The sequence below is a fragment of the Cupressus sempervirens genome, chromosome 6 (assembly GCF_028749045.1).
Source record: "Cupressus sempervirens isolate cs-2001-9-10 chromosome 6, ASM2874904v1, whole genome shotgun sequence".
NCBI classification, from domain to species: domain Eukaryota; kingdom Viridiplantae; phylum Streptophyta; class Pinopsida; order Cupressales; family Cupressaceae; genus Cupressus; species Cupressus sempervirens.
Genome location: NC_143123.1, coordinates 222,513,291 through 222,534,244, shown reverse-complemented (window position 1 = coordinate 222,534,244; position 20,954 = coordinate 222,513,291).

Sequence of the window (20,954 nt, the reverse complement as noted above, 5' to 3'; positions counted from 1 at the left end):
TAAAGGGTTTTGGGTCCCTTCAAAACCTATTTTAACCTTAATCTAAAACAATGTTGTTCCCCATCAAAATGTGTGGAGTAAGAGAAGCCTCAAAAGAAGAGAACAAATCCTGAGAAGATGCCCTATGGTGTGAAGCACTTAAATCTAGTAACCATCTAGAAGAATGTGGAGCAGCAGTTGCATGCAATGCATGACCCTTTCCTATATCTTTACCATATAACTGAAATTACGATAATGAAGATGATCTATGAGAAGTAAAAAGAATATCAATGTTTCTCTTCTGAAGGAGAGAAATCAAATCTAAAACCTATTTGGCATAACCATCTAACTTCTTCTCATAGCAATGTGACTCATCATGATTAGGCTTATTAAAATAAGCACACTTTGGTCTTTTTGGATTTGGTTTACTCCCCTTAGGAGGAGGTGGCCTTGATGAACTGTGAGTGCTAGAATCAATCTAAGACACTGTAGAATGAGATTTATGTGTCTTCTCCTTTGTCCTTGAAGATGGTCGAGCTAACAATGCATAACAACTGTGAGCCTGTGAGAGAATCCTACTAAGACAGCTTAACTTTCTCTCGAGTCAAACGATCACAAAAAACCTCAAAGGATGGCATGGTAAATATATTACCCAAAGCATCTTTGGTGGAATAAAAGGTAGAGGAAAAAATCCAAACGTTTCCATGAAGCTTAGAAAGAATCAAGTAGATGCACTTAGTGTCAGTCTTGGCTTTCCCACAACCTTGCAATAAAGACCTCTATTGTTTTAACTTCATCAAGAAGTCCTCAATGGAAGGAAAAGAATTCAATACAAGAGATGTAAGCTCTGCCTCGATGTGAAGTGCCCTAAACTCATTCACTATACCAAACAAGCCATCAAGCTTGGTCCACATAACTAGAGGGGTATTGCACCCATCAAGATGAAACTATAGACTATCAGATACCTGTAAAGCAATCAACCCCATTGCCTCATCCATCTTGTTCCTATGCTGCAAAGTTTTTTATTGACTCTAAAATACTGGTTGCACTATATCTAAACAAGACCAGAACCCTTTTGACCAAAGAGGTCATGTCATCAAGGTCTTCCATGTGTGATAGTTATGAGGGGTCAAAATTTCTATACAGGAAGAGGTCTCAACCATTGTTTTAGAAGATGTTGAATCGTTTTCTGAAAAAATTCTAGTTTACTGATGAAAATAATAGAAACAATAATACAAAACACACCTCACAATGCAAAAAATTGAACCACGACTGTTAGTAGGAATGCACAAACAATAAGAGAGAGAAAAGGCTTCAATTTGAGAAACACATATACCTTTGAGAAATACTGATGAAAATAATAGAAAATCTAGATAGGAATCAAGAAGAGCTTTCTGACGCTTCTTTCAGATCAAAAAATGAAGTTAAAATGAGCAAGTTATGCACCCTTGGAAGATAGAAAGCATTATTTGGCTTTGAGCAAAAAAAACAAGGCCAAATGCCTTGGTATTTGTGCCAAAATGAATTGGTTTTGTACAAAAGTACCTTGATTTGCATACAAAAATCTTGATTTGCATGCCAAAAATCTTGTTGTGTACCCAAAAATTAGAAAATCATCACCTCAAGAAATGTGTCAAAATCTTTTATTTTTGAACTAAAAAATCTCGATTTGCGTGCCAAAAAATCATAAAATCACTACCTCAGGAAACATAAAAAATCTCAATTTTTGAATTGAAAAATCTTGATTTGGGTGCCAAAACTTAGAAAATCACCACTTCGAGAAACATGCCCAATTTGGAAGCAATATTATTTTGCCTCACATTCCAACTGTGTCCAAATTGGACAAAATTTATATGAATTTGGGGGTTTTGACATCTTCTAAATCCAACCGTGAGGTCTGTTTGGCCTCAAAGTGCTCCAAAAATTAGAGACTCCCTATTTTCATAGAAAGTATTCAAAAAATGCTAGATCTATTCTATCAAACCCTTATTCTTTTTTTTCTCAAAATTTTGAACAAGCTACAGCAGATCCACCTCTAATACAATGTTGAAGTTGATAAAAGATCAACCCCACAGCTCCCAAGAATCACTTGCGTGCAAACACCCATCATAGAAAGAGAGAAGCAAAAAGCTATGGAGGTTAGAATTCCCAAATCCATAGATGAGACATTCTTAATGAGAAAAAAGAGAGATTGCTATTATCAAAAGTGAATGAATAAATTACAAAGAGATCAATCCTTATAAAAGGAGATCAAAACCCTAACAAGTAACTAACCTAGGTTGCACTATATTAATTAATAAAATAATTAATTATTATATGTTCAAATTTTAGCTTAAGTAAACTAGAGATAATAAGTGGCTTAATAAAAAAATCAATATGATTTAATTAATAAGAAAATACGTTATTGCTCTAACAGTTTTCTCTATTAGTAATTGTGTCCAATGTGTCCTTTTTTTATAACATTGGTATTTTATCCTAGTGAGGATTTATATTTGACTCATATTATGATAATAGTCAAGTGATTAACATGGTGTGTTACTCCATGCATACTTCATGTATGGTGTGGGTGAACCTTCTACGAATGTGTTTGGTGTGAGTGTGTGTTTCTTTGTGACTATCTCCTAGTACTATGGGAGTGGAACACAAAGTTGATTGGCATGGAAACCACCATTGAGGAGCAAGGTTATTGAAAAGAGCTCCAAGATCATGAACCAACTAATAATTTTTTTCAATTCAATTATTACTTTTTGGTTAAAATGTAGAAAAATATAATTGAAGGACATTTGTGTCCTCTTATGTTGTATGTAATGTAGTATTGGACCACTTTAGTATGAAGAATGTAAACATAACAATTAAGTGGTGCCAATGATATAGTTCGTTTTATGTGCCTCTAATGGGCTTAATTGTTGTTCCTTTTGTATAGTACCCACAAACTTTAGTTAAAACTTGTGTGCATTTTTTAGATATGCTTATCATGGATTAGGACTTGACTACTTTTGGTATATTTAAGATAGATATGGCATATTCTAATGTTTATTAATTGATAATGGTACTATAACTAAATGGTTAAATGTGATTAAAATGAATAGAAATGTGGTGTATGTGGTCATTTGGATGCTAACATCTTTTACAACACTTTGATGCTAGTCAACTAGAATATTTTGTACAACCAAAGATTGTCACAATTCTTATAACTGCACAAAAAAGAAGTATGAACTAGTTAAATAGGATAAGCTCATTTTTTGATCAACTAGAGGACATGAAGTTATTGAAAACCTATTTAAGGGGGTAGTTTTTTGTCTATAACAAATTATTTAATGATTTTGTTATCTTGTGAAAAATGGACAATTATGTTTCATGTCTAATGTTGTACAGTCCTAATAGGACTATATGCCATTAATAGATTTGTTTATGATTCAATAAATTTACTCCTAGATCTAAGGATCAACTCATAGGTAGTTGGGAGATATAACAGCTAGGTAGTTATATATAGAAGTCTAGTGTACTTGGAATAGTTAACGTTATTTTGATAGACTTTTACTTCTAGTTTAATATGGCATTTTTCTATAATGAACATACATACATGAATAGTTAGAGTTTAAAATTGGATTCCCTTATCTTGTTGAGTGTAATTGGACTGTTCCTCAAAGGGGCCCACTTGAGGAACACATACTAATTATCTCTTTTTCATGTTATTAGATTAGATAATTAGTTATGCGAAAATTATTATGTCCTTGTTGAAACCTACTATGGTTTTTGTGTAAATTTCCCACAACTTAGACAAATTTTCATAGTTTGCTTCTAGCATGTTAATAATAGATATTGTGTTTTCAATTATTACAACTTGTCATATTTTTATTAATATAATCAAGTTATTTCTCATTATTATTTGTTATATTACTTGTAGTTTCATTTCATTAAGTTCTTGGTTACTACTGCAAGCACTTTTCATCATAGTAGGATGACAAATTGAATAAGGGCATAGTGCAAATAAATTATTGACCCATTTAAAACCTACATCCCTAGGTATTAAATGTATCATATAGGACACAAAGAGTCACTCAATTAGATGACCTATCTTTGAGTTTAGGAGTTGTATAGCTAGGATCATAAGTAGATAGAGAAAGCTCTAAATTTCTAGCATCATTTTCAAGGATGGTGTCAAACCATGAGATCTATGAGGCTCTTTCATAGTTTTTTTAATGTGTTTAGGGTTTACTATTTTTTACTTTCAATACTTGGGGGAATTTTAGAGACTATACGAAAATTGATATTTTCACTAACCATGTGCATGTTAGTTGGAGCATCAAGACTCTCTTAAGCATGTAGAGAAGAAGGGACCCTCTTGGAAGGTTCCTTCATTCAATAAGCACACAAACCTTGATAGAAATGAAAAAAAAAAAAAAAACTAATTCCCTATAGGTTCTCCATGTTACGAAAATTAGTAGTACAAAAAAAATATAGAACAACAACCCATAAATACATAGATTTACATGAAAAACTTGATTAAATTATAACAAGAAAAAAACCATACGAAAAGATCTTTTGTATTATTTCTTAGAAATTTTCATAATTAAAAGAACCTTCAAAAGTACATGAAAACATGACTTCTCATTACATATAACAATTGATTTGCAGAGTCTTAATTGAAATCAATATAGGGATAACATACTACTATGGTACCTCATGATGACTTCCTTTCCTTTTTATCTCAAAATTATTCAACACTTAGTATGTAAGATAAGCTAGGATGGGAGTAGAGAGGATGCTTGGTTGCGACTTTGCCTTGTTGGTATGCCTTGTCTGTAAGAAAGGATATTGATGCTGCATAGAGTCACTAGGGGACCAGAGTCCAGAGAGACTACAAGGGTAACCTTAGAGTTGACTCATGTGATGGCACTTTCCCACATGCATATTAGGTTTCCTACGTATCTTTCTTGCCTCTTGGATTAGATGTTACTTGTGTACTTGGTACCTTTTAGATGGATTGCTATCATTATTCCTTGACCTAGATTCTTGTTACGATTTTGGATTTTTATCCATTGGGAACTTGAGATTATCTCCTCAGCATGGTGGGAGTGGGCCATTTAGGTTCCATGAGGTTGGGTGGTAGTGTTTCTTATACCATTGAGATTTGATAGCTAGATGTCATTGTTGGATGTACTTGTGCAGTTGTTCTATTCTTTTGATATTTTGATTATGTCCTATAGTCATATTATAATTTGTCATACTTTGATTTTGAGATCCTTTGAGATATTGTATCTTATCATGGTGTATATTCTTTTAGCATTTCATACCCTTGACTTGTAAGAAGGATGATTATGCATTTTGGTTATGCCCTACGTCATCTTATGTACTTGTATATTAATTCATTTGATTTCATACTTCTGGTTCTTCTATAAGGTAGACTTTGTTTATTTATTAGATTTAATCTTATTAAAACTTGTGTGTGTGTGATTCAATGTCATGGAACCCTTTAGACATGTAACTATTATTGTATTACTTATGTATTTATATGAGTTATTGATTTCACTATGTTATCTCCTGTTTGTTTTAATCTTAAAAAAAAATGATTAGCAAACTTAGTGACGTTATAGGTTAATTTATTTTGGGTTCCCTGGCAGGGGGCATTACAATATTACTACTATATTTTATATTATTATTGTATAATATATGATATTATTTTTATTTTTATTTTAATAATTAGTTACTATTAATTGTTATTAAAGTGGAGATATCACATAGCAAGAAATTATTCATTCTTATTATACCATTACAATCACAATGACCATGCTCACAAAGTGATGCACCACTCCCATGACCAAGGCAGAGAGTACATGGAGAGAGTAGGTGATACATTCCCCTACCCTCATAATTAGACAAAGATGCAAAACACCCCGAGTGATAGCTAGGTAAAGTGTAATAAATATATTATAGATATAGATTAAAAATTTGAGAAAGAAGAATATATTGATGAAAGAATATGCTTTGATTGTAGTGATAGAGAGAGAGAGAGAGAGAGAGAGAGAGAGAGAGAGAGAGAGAGAGAGAGAGAGAGAGAGAGAGAGAGAGAGAGAGAGAGAGAGAGAGAGAGAGAGAGAGTAGAGGAGCTTCATGAGAGAAGTCCCAAAGGACCTAACTAGGGATAATTCACCTATCAACATGAGATTGGAGGACAATTAGATCTAGGTGGGCATGTGGATATTTTTGCATATGTCACTCTAGAGCTAAGATTGAGATGGGAAAATGAAGAGAGACTTAAGTGACACGTGGTGGAGTTGGAAACTGAGTTATGAGTAATGTGAGAGCATTTACAGGAGCACAAATCATCTAAGAGTTATATTTACAACACCTCATCACACATGCCATCCTCCTCATATGATAGATCAAAGAGATTAGGGAATCATCGCTTGATGGAGCATTGAGAGAGAGATATTTGATGATATACTAAAGGGATATTTTGTATGATGCCTTCATGTACTAGACCTAATGATGATATATATATATATTTATGAGAGACATTGTTATTCCTATGATTAATGACTACTCAATTTCATAAAGGTAACAATGAAGAAAAGAGAATATTAATGTTTTCTAAGTAATGTTTGAATAAGATAGACATTACACACTAATTAAACACAATAAAATTCTCTATCAGGAGAAACATAAGTATAAAAGAAGAGATAAATTAGAAATAGAAATGACAATGATGCATAATAGTAATAGGTTCCTTAAGAGGAATTCCATCCATAACAACAATACTATAAGCACCAGAACCATATACTGTAGTAACCAAAAAAGGACCTAACCAATTGAGACTAAATTTATCTTTTTTATTAGGTAATACACTGACATTTTTTTGATTTTTATAAAGAACAAGATTACCCATAGAAAAAGATTATTCTATTGTTGTAATGCTTTTGAAGAGATTTAAAATAGGCTCTTTTGTTAGGGTAATTATTTGTTACGCTTATTAAGTAGATCATCTTGATTTAGTTAATTAAGTTGTTTATTACTCTAGATACTTAAGCTTACTCTTAGGTGCACATAATTAATATTTTATATTAATTATAATGCACAAACTAAGTTTCTTTCCCTTTAGGGTTTTTTTCACCTTTAAGGTTGAACTTTTGTACTTTTTGTTTTCATAACTTGGAATACAATTTTGCTCTCACACCGTTGAGATTTTCCAAGCTCTGCTTTTTCATTTTTTGGTTTCTCTTCAGCACAAGTTATTTGCATGCAAGTGTTCTTGACGATCTATGAATTTTTTCTCAACTTCTACATGGTATCAAAGCATCCCTACTACTTCTTGGTCTGAAAATTCTTGAAGCTGCGATTTGGAGACAAAAATCATTTTTTGAGGTTTTTTTTCTTCAATAGGGAGAAGGGCAATTTTTTGGGGCACTTTAAGCTTAAATGGATGCTACCATCATGCTCAAAAGGCTCGGTATAGTCAAAATTCATATAATTTTTTTAATTTTTGGTCACTATAGCTTTTGGGAAAAAAAAATTGGCCTCTGGAAGGCCGTACGGACATGTTTTCAAAAAAAATCAATTTTGGCACTGCCACCCGGTGGCCACCAGAGCTCCACTACTGCACTACCAACTCACAGCCAATGTATAGTGTAGGCGCTACCACAGCCAGTTGTGCCACCGCTGTGATGCCCAGGCCCGACCACCGCCACCAACAGAGCACCAATAGTGCCGCCAAGTTTTTCCTCCTAGGTGCCAGTGGTGCCACCACCTGCAACCACTAGCAGGCTTATGTCAGCAACCTAACAATGCACATCAGAAATCCAACATCACATGTCACTTTTTTGGCAGCCACATCATCGTATGGCAGGCTGACATCATCATCTTCTACTCAATCTGTTGGCATCACTTTCTGGCCCAATGATGTCATTTTTTGGCTGCTAATGTTAACAAACTGGTGACGATATTTTTTTTCCAACAACATTCTCTTCATGGTTGTACAACTGACAATTTTTTTCCTGGGTCTGTAATTTTCCAGTGAGCTCCTCTTTTGGACCTGTAGTTGGTTTTTTGGCCATAACTTGAGCATACAAAAATATTTCTCTAATCCAAAAGAAGTACCAGAAAGTTGGTTTAGAGATGGAGATAATGGTACTATTTTTGTTTCATTTTAAGTTTGTTTAGGCTCCCAATTTTGGCATTGAAGTAGAGGTTTTTGATTCCTTCTTCTCTGCATCCAAAATCCAAGTTCTTTTCTCAGTTTTTATGCTTTCTATAGTTGTTTTCTTTGGTATTTGAGGGATATCATTATCTGTTGTGGGGGGGGGGGATTTTTTTTTCTATAATTTAATTCAAAATAAGACCCTTCTACTTCTGTCTTCTACTCTCAATGTTAGATCCTTCTGTGACCCAGCTCACACCACACAACTATCACACCTGGAAAGCACAAATGAATAGGCTTCTCATGTCACGAGGTCTATGGTCATGTCTAGATGAGAACCAACCTTTTCTGCAATGCCCTTTTGAGGTTCTTTAGCACAGAAACAAAATGGATAATGCCATGGGATTGATTGCACTGAACATCTCAGATAGTCTACTGTTTCACTTGGATGGTTTGACCACTCGGGCTATTTGGACCAAGTTTTACAACTTGTTTGGCACAGTGAATGAGTTTTGGGTACTACAACTTGATGCAGAGTTGACTTCTTTGTCACTAGCCAGCTTCCCCACCATTGAAAACTTCTTGATGAAGTTCAAATCTCTATGTAGAGTTTTGCAAGGATGTGATAAAAACAAAATAGATGATGAGTGTACTTTTTTGATACTCTCAAAGTTGAAAGGATAGTATCAAATCTTTTCTTCCACTTTCTACTTCACTATGTATGCCTTAGGTAACAGACATCAGATGCCTTCCTTTGAGACATTTTGTGATCAGTTTACATGGGAACAGGAAAAGATCCAATAGGTGGATGCCTCTGGCTCTTCCAGCCAAGCATTGGTTGCTCAAACTTCTTAGGGAAAACCAAAACAGAAAGCCAAACTGAGGAAGGATATGCCAAAAACTGATGCCAAACCTCTAGCTAACCCTTCCAAGGGTAAATCTGCTTCAAAGTCTACTGAGTCTACCTACAAGCCTAAGAGGAAATTAGTTGAGACCTACAATTTTTGTGGAAAGGATGGACATCTCATTTCTAGGTGTTGGAAATGTTTGGAGGCTTTAGAGGAAGCCATGCAGGAGCATCACATTTCAGCTCCTAAGTCTACATCCCCCCTATAGGGAAAGATCACACTCTTATTGCACAAGCTATGACTTTTGGGCCTACTTAGATTCTTGATTTTGGTGCCTATCACCATATGAAAAACACTCAACAGGTGGTCACCTCACTTGCTCCTTGTGCTACTTGATAGATTGTTGTTGGAAACTCATCACATCTTTCAGTCGTGGGTTTTGGTTATGTTGCATTAGTTGGGGTTTCTCTTCAGGATGTTCTTTTGTCCCTGATATATTGATGAACCTATTGTCCATTTATCAAATTTTCCACCTTGGCTCTAGTAAGAAAATTGAGTTCTCACCACATGATGTGGTTATTTGCGACTTACTTGATTCTAAGATGATTGTGGCTACTGGGAGTCTTGACTCTACATCTCACCTCTATAGCTTTGATGGATTTGAGTCCTCTCATGACACAGGTTCTTGTCTTGTAGCACATGCGCATTTAGTAAGAAAACTTTGGCATGAGCATTTTGGCCATGTCAATTATAGATATCTTTAGTAGATGAGCACATAGGCACTTATTCTTGGGCTTCCCCAGATTTCCTACACAGATGGTGTTTGTCAAGGTTGTGCGCTTGGCAAACAACATAGGGATCCTTTTCCACATGGATAGGCCATTCGTGGTTTGACACCATTGGAGTTGATTCATAGTGACCTCATGTCATTTCCCACTCCTTTTTTAGGTGCCAGATATGTGCTTACTTTCATTGATGACTCCTCTAGACATACATGGGTTTACTTTTTGAAGTACAAGTCTAATGTCTTTGATTCATTTTGAGTCTTTAAGACATTTTTTGAGAAGCAATCTAGTCTTTCTATCTAGTGGATACACATAGATAATGGGGGGGAGTATGTGAACAAGGTTGGATTTTTTCTCTGAACATGGTCTTCAACACTAATTTTCAATTCCCTACACCCCTCGGCAAAATGGTGTGGCCTAGAGAAAGAACAAAACCCTTCGAGAGATGGCTAATTGTATGATTTAGTCCAGGTCATGGATTCATGTTTTTGGGCAGAGGAAGTCAATTGTGCCAACTATATTAAGAATTAGATGCCTCACAAGGCAATTTGAAATATGACTCCCAAAGAGGCTTGGTCTCATGTCAAGCCTAATGTATCTTCATTCTGAGTTTTTGGTAGTGAAGCATGGGCATTTATACCAAATGCTCAAAGGAGAGCAATGGGGTAGAAGAGTCGACATCTCATTTTTTTTGGCTACTGCAAGGATGTTAAGGCCTACAGGTTATTTGATCCTAATTCTAGAGGTCATATTTTGATGGGATGTCTAGTTTGACGAGCGTCTTCCTACAGTAGATACCCTATCTCCAAAGTCTACTTCACTTACCACTATCTCTCATCCTTTCTAGTCTCTTTTCCAGATGATGAGGATGATGATCATGGTGATCCACATTTATCTCTACCACAAGATCCTCCCTAGATGCCTAAATGAGCTTGAGCTACAATTGAGGCTACATGATCTCTAGCTGGTGACCCTACCACTTCCCATTACACCCATTCTCATACTGTGAGTTTTAGTCTTCTTAGTCATGCTATTTTTGATGATCCTTAGACATTTGTAGCAATGACAGGACATTTTGAGTGGGACAATGCAATGGAGGAGTATTCTTCTTTGATGAAGAATCATACTTGGGATCTTTGTTCTCTTCTTAAGGGAAGAAAGTTAGTGTGATGCAAATGGTTGTATCATACTAAGTTTGCCATTGATGGTTTCATTGATAAGCACAAGGCTCGTCTTGTTGCAAAGGGGTTTTCACAGGCTGAGGGTATTGATTACACTAAGACATTTTCCCCTATCACCAAGATGAACTCTATTAGCCTTGTATTATCCTTCACAACTTCTCAGGGATGGCCCATTTTTTAGATGGATGTGAAGAGTGCATTCTTGCATGGTGATCTTACTAAGGAGATTTACATAGAGTAGCCTTAGGGATTTGTGTAGGATTCCTCCTTGGTTTGCAAACTTTGACACTCATTGTATGGTCTCAAATAGGCCCCTTAGGATTGGTATGAGAAGATGGATCCTTTTTTTCTTTCTACAAGCTTCACATGCTACCATTTTGATCCTACAGTCTACATTCAACGTCTTGAGGCTGAGGTTTTAATCCTTGTGCTATATGTTGATGATCTTTTTCTCACAAGTAGCTCATCATCTATGATTATGGCTATCCAAAGAGCATTGATGGACCAATTTGAGATGACTGATCTTGGTCTGCTACACTATTTTCTTGGTCTCTAGATTGTTCAGTCCTCTACTAGCATTTTTGTTCATCAGCAAAAGTAAGCTCTTGACATGCTTTGCCACTTTGACATGCTTGATTGCAAGCCTACTCCAACACCTTTTCAATTGGGTGTCACCTTATCTACCTCCTACCATTCACCTTTAGTGGATCCTACATTGTACTAATAGTTGGTTGGTAGCTTATTGTACCTAACACACTCATCCTGATCTCTCCTTTGTAGTAGGTCTTGTCTCTCAATTTTCACATGAGCCTCATGAAAGTCATTAGCAAGCTACTAAGCATATTTTGAGATACATTTAGGGCACATTGATGTATGGCATTGATTACACATCAAGGACTCCTCAAATTGTTGGCTACACTGACTCAGATTGGGCTGGTGATGTTGATGATTGGAAGTCTACTTCTGGCTTTATTTTTTGTCTTGGCTCTGGTCCTATCACATGGTCATGCAAGAAGCAACATGCTCACACACTTTCATTTACATAGGTTCAGTATTGAGTAGAAGTGCTTGCTAGTTAAGAGATTTTATGACTTTGACAGCTGATGACTGAGTTTGGTTTTCCTCATGATCATCCCATTATTATGTGGTGCAATAATCAGAGTGCTATTCATATTTCCTGCAACCCAATGTAGCATCAATGCACTAAACACATTGAGCTTCATATGCATTTCATTCATCATCTAATCTAGGATGGTGTTCTCTCTTTGGAGTACATTTCCACTAATGCATAGGTTGTCAACATCTTCACCAAGTCATTTGCATTGCCTCACTACCCTCAGTTGCAGTCTATGCTTGGGGTTTTAGAAGTTGTCCTTGGAGGGTCTTCTTGAGGCCTTCCTTCCTTCATGTTTTTTCAGCATGTTTGTTCTATCTCTTTTTAGAGAGGGGTTTTTTCCACTGGATTTTCTCCTTTGTCTCTGGTTTACTTAGATTTCCTTGTTTTGGGTACCTGATCAAGCCTTGTTGTCGGGACCCATTTTCCTGCTTTCATAACTTTGCTAGGTTAGCTTCCTCCTAAGCTTCGCTTAAGGGGGGGTGTTAAAGAATTATTTGTTATACTTATTAATTAGATCATCTTGATTTAGTTAATTAAGTTGTTTATTACTCTAGTTACTTAAGCTTACTCTTAGGTGCATATAATTAATGTTTTATATTAATTATAATGTGCAAACCTAGTTTTCTTTCCCTTTAGGGTTTTGTTCACCTTTGAGGTTGAAATTTTGTACTTTTTGTTTTCATAACTTGGAATACAATTTTTCTCTCACACTATTGAGATTTTCCAAGCTCTGCTTTTTCATTTTCTGGTTTCTCTTCAGTACAGGTTATTTGCATGTAGGTGTTCCTGGCAATCTATGAAGCTGGTTTTCTCAACTTCTACATCTTATATGTTCCAACACTTTTTTTTTTTTTAACAGTTTTTAATTCTTACAAACTTTGTTCTTTAAAAGTGTCCTTATAATTAATCCCATGAAAAAATACCCAAAGAAAAGGAATTTATGATTCCAAAGATATAAAGCACCAACGTCATACATGATATTATAAGAAGAAGTATTTGTAGTAGTACAAAAACCAATCCTATAAGCTCGTAAAGAATATTTCAATTATGTATGCCAATCCTTTCCATATTTATTAAAAAAAAATTATGTAAGATTTTTTCAATGAATTTTTAGATGCTTCAACTTGACCATTAGATTAAGAATAGTAAGGTATAGAGAAATGTTGATGAATTTGATATTTTTCTAAAATATTCTTAAGTTCTTTATTTTTGAAAGAGATGCCTAAATTTCCTTAAATTGGATGCACTCTGATTTAATTAAGTTTTAGCACCTATTTAATGTGAGGTCATCAATCTATTTGTGCCTTCCATTCCTTCTTCCCTTTTCTAGCCTTTCTCCTAGGTGGAATTGGAGTAAAACCTAATACATTCTCTTTAAAGATCTTATTTTCATAGTGTTAAGGTCAAGGTAGGATATATCCTCCTAGGTTCTCCTTTCCTTTCATTTATCCACTTGGAATCTACTCCTTTCATCATAACAACTATATCTTGAATTCTACATCTAATTCTGGAAATCTGGGACCTATTTTGGGATCTCAAAGAGATCCTGGAGGTTCTAGGACCTAGTTGTCAAGGATGTAGTGCACCCCCAATTGGGACCTATTTTGGGACTCCTCTTTGGGTCTCATTTTTTAGTGTGTTCAGGGTGTTAATTTCTAGGTAGGTCAACCTACATGAGTTAGTCAATTCTAAGCTCTATATAAACTCTTGCTTTGGCCTCATTTCTCATCTATAATTAATCAAATATCTCATTTTCAAGTGTTCAAACATTCACAAGTTCAAGCACTCAAGCCTTCAAGCATCCAAGGTGTTCAAGATATTTCTCCATTAAAGATCAAGGATTTATGCATTCAATTTATTGAAGGAGTTTGTGCTAGATTTTTCATTACATTTTCAACATTCAAGATCTTCCTTCATACATTCAAGATCCTTTATGGCATCTTCTACATCAATCCTTTCAAGATCTACTTTCATCTACAAGGTGGATTTTGAGAAGATATATACACTAAGGTTTTATTTTTTCTTTTATGTCCTTTTTGGGGGTTTGAAGTTCAGTCAAAGCTATCACATTCACATACTTGATTACATTCCAAGTTCAATATCATATTCATCAATTTACATTGCTTCATAGTACATGTATCACTAAAAAAATTTAGCATTCCATCTTTATTTCAATTCAAGTTTAATTCCTAAACTAGGGTTTGACTAAGAGAACCCCCCAAACAACCAACAAACAACCTCTTTGTTTCTCAAGTTTTAGATCTCGGATTAATGAATAGGCTATGAATCTGATGGATATCCTATTTTCTTCTCTACAAAACTACAAAATTAGAATTAGTGTTGCATACACTCAATCAAGGCATGTACTGCCTCTCCCATTTGATTTTTGTAAGTCATCGTGATGGATGCAACCTTGATTATCTTGCTTCACAAGAGATCATGATTGTGACCCATGAGTGGTCTACACCCTTGGGGTGATTTGGTTATATTGTTACTTTAGCTAGTTGTTTATGCCTTTGCTTGATTGATAAGATTATGGTTCAAGATTATCAATGTATATTGTTGTATTTAGTGTGATGTGCCTATGCTACAAATATTTACATCATTCTTGTAGTAAAATTTTATTATAGTTCCAATGAATGATTTAAATAGATTATTTTAATGAAATTAATTAAATGATTATTCATACAATTTTTCATATTGTTGCTTTGGCTATATTATCATTGTGCATCTACACTTGATGTGGTTTTTTATTATGTAGGACTTATATCCTTGGAAGTGGCAAATGGATTTAGTGATTTGTTTGTCCATACTGAACCAATTATTATCCTTGTATGGGCAACATATCTTATGTTATTTAAATAATAAAGCATCCAGTTAATTGGTAAATCCATATTCATTATGCATTTTTAAATCCGCAGTGGTCGCAAAAGTTATTATAATAGTATAGTTTAATAGTTTATTGGGAACTTTATATTGATTTAATTTATTTTAATTTATCGACTAATTTGCCTTAGTTGAATTCCAATTCAACTGGAATTGCCAAATTTATTTGGGTTAAGATAGCCAATTAGATTATCTAATTTATATCTCACTTCTAAAAAATGCTTATATTGGCTAAAAGTGAGTTTATTCTCACTTCTCATTTTGGAAATTCAAGATGTTGGAGCAAACCCTCCAAAACCCTCTTGTGAGCTTTTCTTCTGTTTCTCATTGTGGGAGATTGGATCGACAGATTGATGCGAGAGTGATCTCATTGGATCTATAGAGGGAATATCATCATTTGTCAAATGTTTCATTAGATTTAGTGGTCCATTTATTTTACTTTGGATTTTTCTCATTTTGTCTGCTTGGCAGTGAGGTAGGGATTTCTCATTTAATTGTTTTGGCTTCATTTTACTTTTCATTTTTTATAGTATTTTGATTGGAGGTTGAGAACTAGTGTTCCCCTCCATTCTAGTATGTTGATTCTACCTAGTTGAGCAGCTATGAACATTTTAGTATTTTTAGGGGTTTACATTTGAAATTTTGAGCTGTTATACTAGTCATTTTTGCATATGAGCTTAGAACTTAATTTTTTAGAGTTTGGCAACCATTTGGATAATGGGTTTTAGTTTCATTAATTTTTGAAAATGCTGATTTTTTAACAATTTTTACATCACCTCATTTTGTGTGTCACCCTATTTTCTTGGGTATTTCTAGGCATTTGTATTAGTGGGGGATTTGGAATTTATATAAGGTTTCCAATTGAACCATAGTTTGTCCTTGCATCATTAGTATTCATGTAGAACCCATACTCCTAGATTTAGGCTGACTAAGTGAATTCATGATGTTTGGTGTGTTGTTGCTTCATTAGGATTCATGTCAAATCCATACTCTTAGATATAGGTTGGTCGAATGAGATTATTATACTTGTATTATTTGTTGCATTTGTCATATTGAACCCTTGCATTGGTATTATGTGATTACATTCATGAAGTTGATTGTGCCCACACATAGCCATGTTTACATGCATATGATAGGATCTTGTGAGACCTGAACTCCCATATTTAGGTCAGTTGAGAGATTTTTTATCTGGGTTTTGGGTTGGAAACTTGCATTTCCTTTGGGCACTCATTGTATGATGAGAATGGGTATCTAGGGTAAGTGGTTGAGTGGCTTCTCTCGTTACCTCGGACTAGGGCCGACAAGGTAAAATAAAGAGGTTTTAAATAAGTGATAACCAAACTAACTAATGGGCAATAAAACTTAATTAAGATAAGGGCACACCTAAACATTCTCTGATATATCAAAGTGAGGGTGTGTAGTGTTGGTGTGTTTTGCAGTCTTCCACAAAATATATTGTGAGGATAAGGTGTAATAGTTTCCCAAGGGATTCATTTTACACCAGATATTGTTGGAAACGATTGAAAAGATCATGAATGAAAAGTAATGAAACTAGTAAAGAATGTTTTCAATCATTGTTTTGTCATTGATGTCAAACTTGCTACTTGCAGGAATGACAATTGCTTTAGTGATCCAAAAACTATCAATTGGTTGATTGACAAGGAGGAGGCAATCAATAAGATGTAACTAGAGCACCTAGAGAAAGGTTGAAGTTATGATGTTATAATGAATTATAAGGATCAACCAAGCCATTGATGAAATAGTGTATTGATGACATATTCTAAGACACAAAGAATGGACACACTAAAACACATCAAAGATGTAAGGTTTAGCTATGTCATTTGTAAAGCCTAACTAAGTTCATTAGAGAGAGCTGAGCAAGCTGGTTAGTGCCAAATAGATTCTCAGTTGAAGCTGAGCAAAGTTTAACTTTAGTGAGTGCCAAGTGATCTTCAGATGTCGAGTGATCTTCAAGTGTCGAGTGATCTTCAAGTGTCGAGCAGCCTTCAGGTGCCGAGTGAAGATCAAGTGCCGAGTGAAGATCAAGTGTCGAGTAAAGATAAAGTGTCGAGCATGATACAAGTGCCAAGTAACACAGAAGAAGCCAAGCATTAGTAAAACCAATAATGTTGAGTTGCTGCATTATTTTGAAAGTCAAAGATTCGCTAGATTTGAGCCAACATGGTAGTTATCTAGAATTTTGTGAATCATATAGAAGATAAGAATGATGAGCTGGTAGCACAGAACACTATTTAAAATGTTTTTGGCGAATACAACTAGATTCTAGACAAAGTTTCTAGATAAGAGCAAGATAAGGGATAGATACATTGTATCCTACCTAATCTATTAAAACCCTAAAGTTGGAGAGGGAGAATCGAGCAGGAAAGGTATTTTGGATTTCTATTTAAGGAGTCATAAGGTCACGAAGCAAATAGGTGGTCAAGCATGAAAGTATGAAGTGCTAAAGAGGGTGTTAAGGTGAAAGAGAGCACATATACTCTGTTTAGAAAGATGACCACAGATATGATTGCATTGGTATGATGAGCAAGAAGACTCAAGGTGACAAAGCTTGAGATAACAAGCTGTCAGAGCTGCAATGATTAAAGCCAAGCAAAGGATTGAACTAAAGTGTGATCTGTAATCTGCAAGATATGTTGTACGTTGTATCAGATCAAAAGCCATTATTGTTACTCTCTAGAAATTGTAACAATTAGTATAAATCCTATGGAATTAGGTTGTTTTAATAGCCATGTTGTAAATCCTTTAACAAGGTGACATTCCAACTGAATGTTCTAAAGTCCTTTGACCAGGCCCATTCCTAATAGTATGGTGAAATCCTCTAACAAGGTCACATTTAATAGTGTGTTGTAAGCCTTTAACAGGGTAGGCCTTTAATAGGGAATCATTTTAGAAGAGTGAGAATTGAGTAGCATGTTACTGGTGGTTTTTCCCAAATTGGGTTTCCACGTAAATCACTGTGTCATGTGTTGATCTTGAATGTTTTATTCTTGCATGTTGATTTGTTGTAACTTGCTAAGATGGTTGATTTAAGCTTGGATGGATGAATAGTTTAATGGGTTCACTATAATTGGTGAAAAAGTATTATTAGGGCATTTAGACCTTAGATAACTGATTGACCCCCCCCCCCCCCACCCCCTCTCAGTTATTCTAAAGAATTCTAACAATTGGTATAAGAGCCTTGCTATTGATTTAGTTTAAAGTGACTAGAAGCAAAAAAGATCAAAATGCCTAAGAGAGAAGTTCCCAAGCTCAACAAAAACAACTTTGTTGCATGGAAAAGTTTGATGAAGCTACATCTTGGATCCATAGGAGATTATGCCCAAAATACAATTGCTACTGAACATGTTGATCCAACGGGTACTCTTACTACAGAAGATTTGAAAAACAAACAGGAACACAATCAAACAATGTTGGAGATTGCTTCTACACTCAACTACGCTGAATTCGATGATATCAAAGGATGTGATATCGCATTCAAGATGTGGAAAGCCCTATCAGACATTTATGGAGGAGATCTGAATGTCCAAAGAGCAAAAAGAGAAAGCCTCAGAGGAAAGTTTGATGATATGAAAATGGAGGAAAGTGAGAATGCTACTCAGTATGCCTCTAGAATAAAGGAAATGGTAAGTGCAATAAGATGTTTGAGTGGTCAATTAGATGATGATACTATTAATAGTAAGTTCTTAAGAAGCTTGCTCCCTATCTATGCTATTAGATTATTAGCTATACAAGAGATAAGATGTGTACCAGGAAACAATCTAAGTTTTGAAGGTATAGTGGGTAGACTCACTACATTTGAGTTATCTAACTTTGACAACTACATACCTGAGAATGTTGAATCTGCTTTCAAGGCCAACCTATCACTGAAATATATTGAATAGATGAAATCAAAGAAGGGAAGAAAGATGAAATATATATCCAGTGATAGTAGCACTGATGAGGAAGATGTGGAACAATTGGAAGCATTACTAGCTAGCAGATTTCATAGAGGCAAAGAAAAATTCAAGGGTAAGCTACCTATCATTTGTTTCAATTGCAATGAAGCAAGACATATTGTTGCAAGGTGTATATAGAAAAAGGATTAAAAGGAAGGCAACAAGTACAAATATAGAAGAGGAGATGATAAGAGAGATTACAAAGACAAAGGAAAGAAGTGCTATATTGCTGAAGAGGATTCTGATGATAATGATGATGAAGTTGTTTATGTGGCCATGAAGGACCAATCTGATGAAGAAGAGCCTACAATACTGGTAACATGTATGAACAAGAATGACAGATGGATCATAGACAGTGGATGCTCACATCACATGACAGGGGACAAAAGTAAGTTTATTGACTTTACTCAGTATGATGGAAATAGTGTTAGATTTGGTAATAATGCTCCATGTCAAATCAAAGGAAAAGGCTCCATTAAGCTTACAGAGAAAATTTCATGTGATAATGCATACTATGTTGAAGGACTAGACTACAATTTTCTGAGTGTCTCACAGTTAGGCAATGTAGGGTGCAAAGTAGAATTTGAAAACAAAACTGCAAAAATCTATGATATTGATGGTAAATTGATAGGAAAAGGAGATCAAACAAGAAGTAATATGTTTTATCTTGATATGGAAAATGCTTCTTGTTTTGTTGCAAATGGTTATGGCATAGAAGGCTATGTCATGTCAACTTTGATAATCTACTCAATATCAGTAAAATGAAGAAAGTCAGAGGTTTACCTAAACTAAAGAAGCCTGACAACATCATGTGCAAATAATGTCAACTAGGAAAGATGACTAAGTCAAGTTTCAAGAGTAAAAACTATACATCTAAAAAAGTACTTGAGTTAGTCCATACTAACTTATGTGGTCCAATAGAAGTACAAAGCTGCAAAGGAGATAAATATATAATGTTATTTGTTGATGACTATTCTAGGATGATGACTGTTATGTTCTTAAAGCAAAAATCTGATGGTTTTCAAATGTTTAAGTGGTATGTGGCTAGAGTTGAAAAGGAAACAGGAAAGAGTTTGAAATGCCTGAGATCAGACAAAGGTGGTGAATTCACATCAAATGAATTTGAGACATTTTGCAATGACAAAGGAATCAAGAGACAAACATCAGCTCCTAGAACTCTACCATAGAATGGAATTGCTGAGAGAATAAATAGATCTGTGATTGATTGTGCTAGAACATTAATGATGAAAATGATTGTTGCTCTAAAATATTGGAGACAAGTTGTAAGTGTGGTTGTTCATACACTGAACTGAGTACAAGTCAAGAAAGGTACAAGTGCAACACCTTTTGAATTATGGTATGGTCACTCACCCAATGTAAAGCATTTCAAAGTATTTGATTGCAAATGCTTTATCCTTAAAGATGCTAGAAATAGAAAATTTGATGTAAAAAGTGATGAAGGCGTATTCCTTGTTTACTCCACTAGAAGTAAAGCATATGAGTGTGTAAATACTAACACTAAAAAAATTGTGGAAAGTGCAAATGTAAACTTTGATGAGCATACAGATGTCCAAGTTGAAAAACCAAAGAGAATGGATGAATACAGAACCTTTGTGTATTTTTATGAAGGAATGCCTATTGATGAGGATGCTATCAATCAAATTGGGATTCAATAGCAAGTTTCAATTTTAGCCGAGTTACAACCAGTGAATATCGAGCTGCATTTAGAAGCCAAGTTGTAGAATGAAGGAAATGCACATTCTAGTTTTGAAGTCAGTACACATGAAAGAGATGTAGAACTACCTAACAACGAAGTGCATAGTGACCCTGAATCTGAAAGAACAAACATGGAAACAAGGACAGAACCAAGATTATCCAAATATGTGAAGAAACATCACCCTGGGGAATAGATAATTGGTGACAAAGATGCAAGACCAATGACAAGGAATAGACTAAGAAATGAATCATGTATGTTAAGAAAATTTGAACCTAAGATAGTATATGATGCATTACAAGATGGTGACTGGTGTAAAGCTATAGAAGAAGAGATTGATCAAATAAAGAA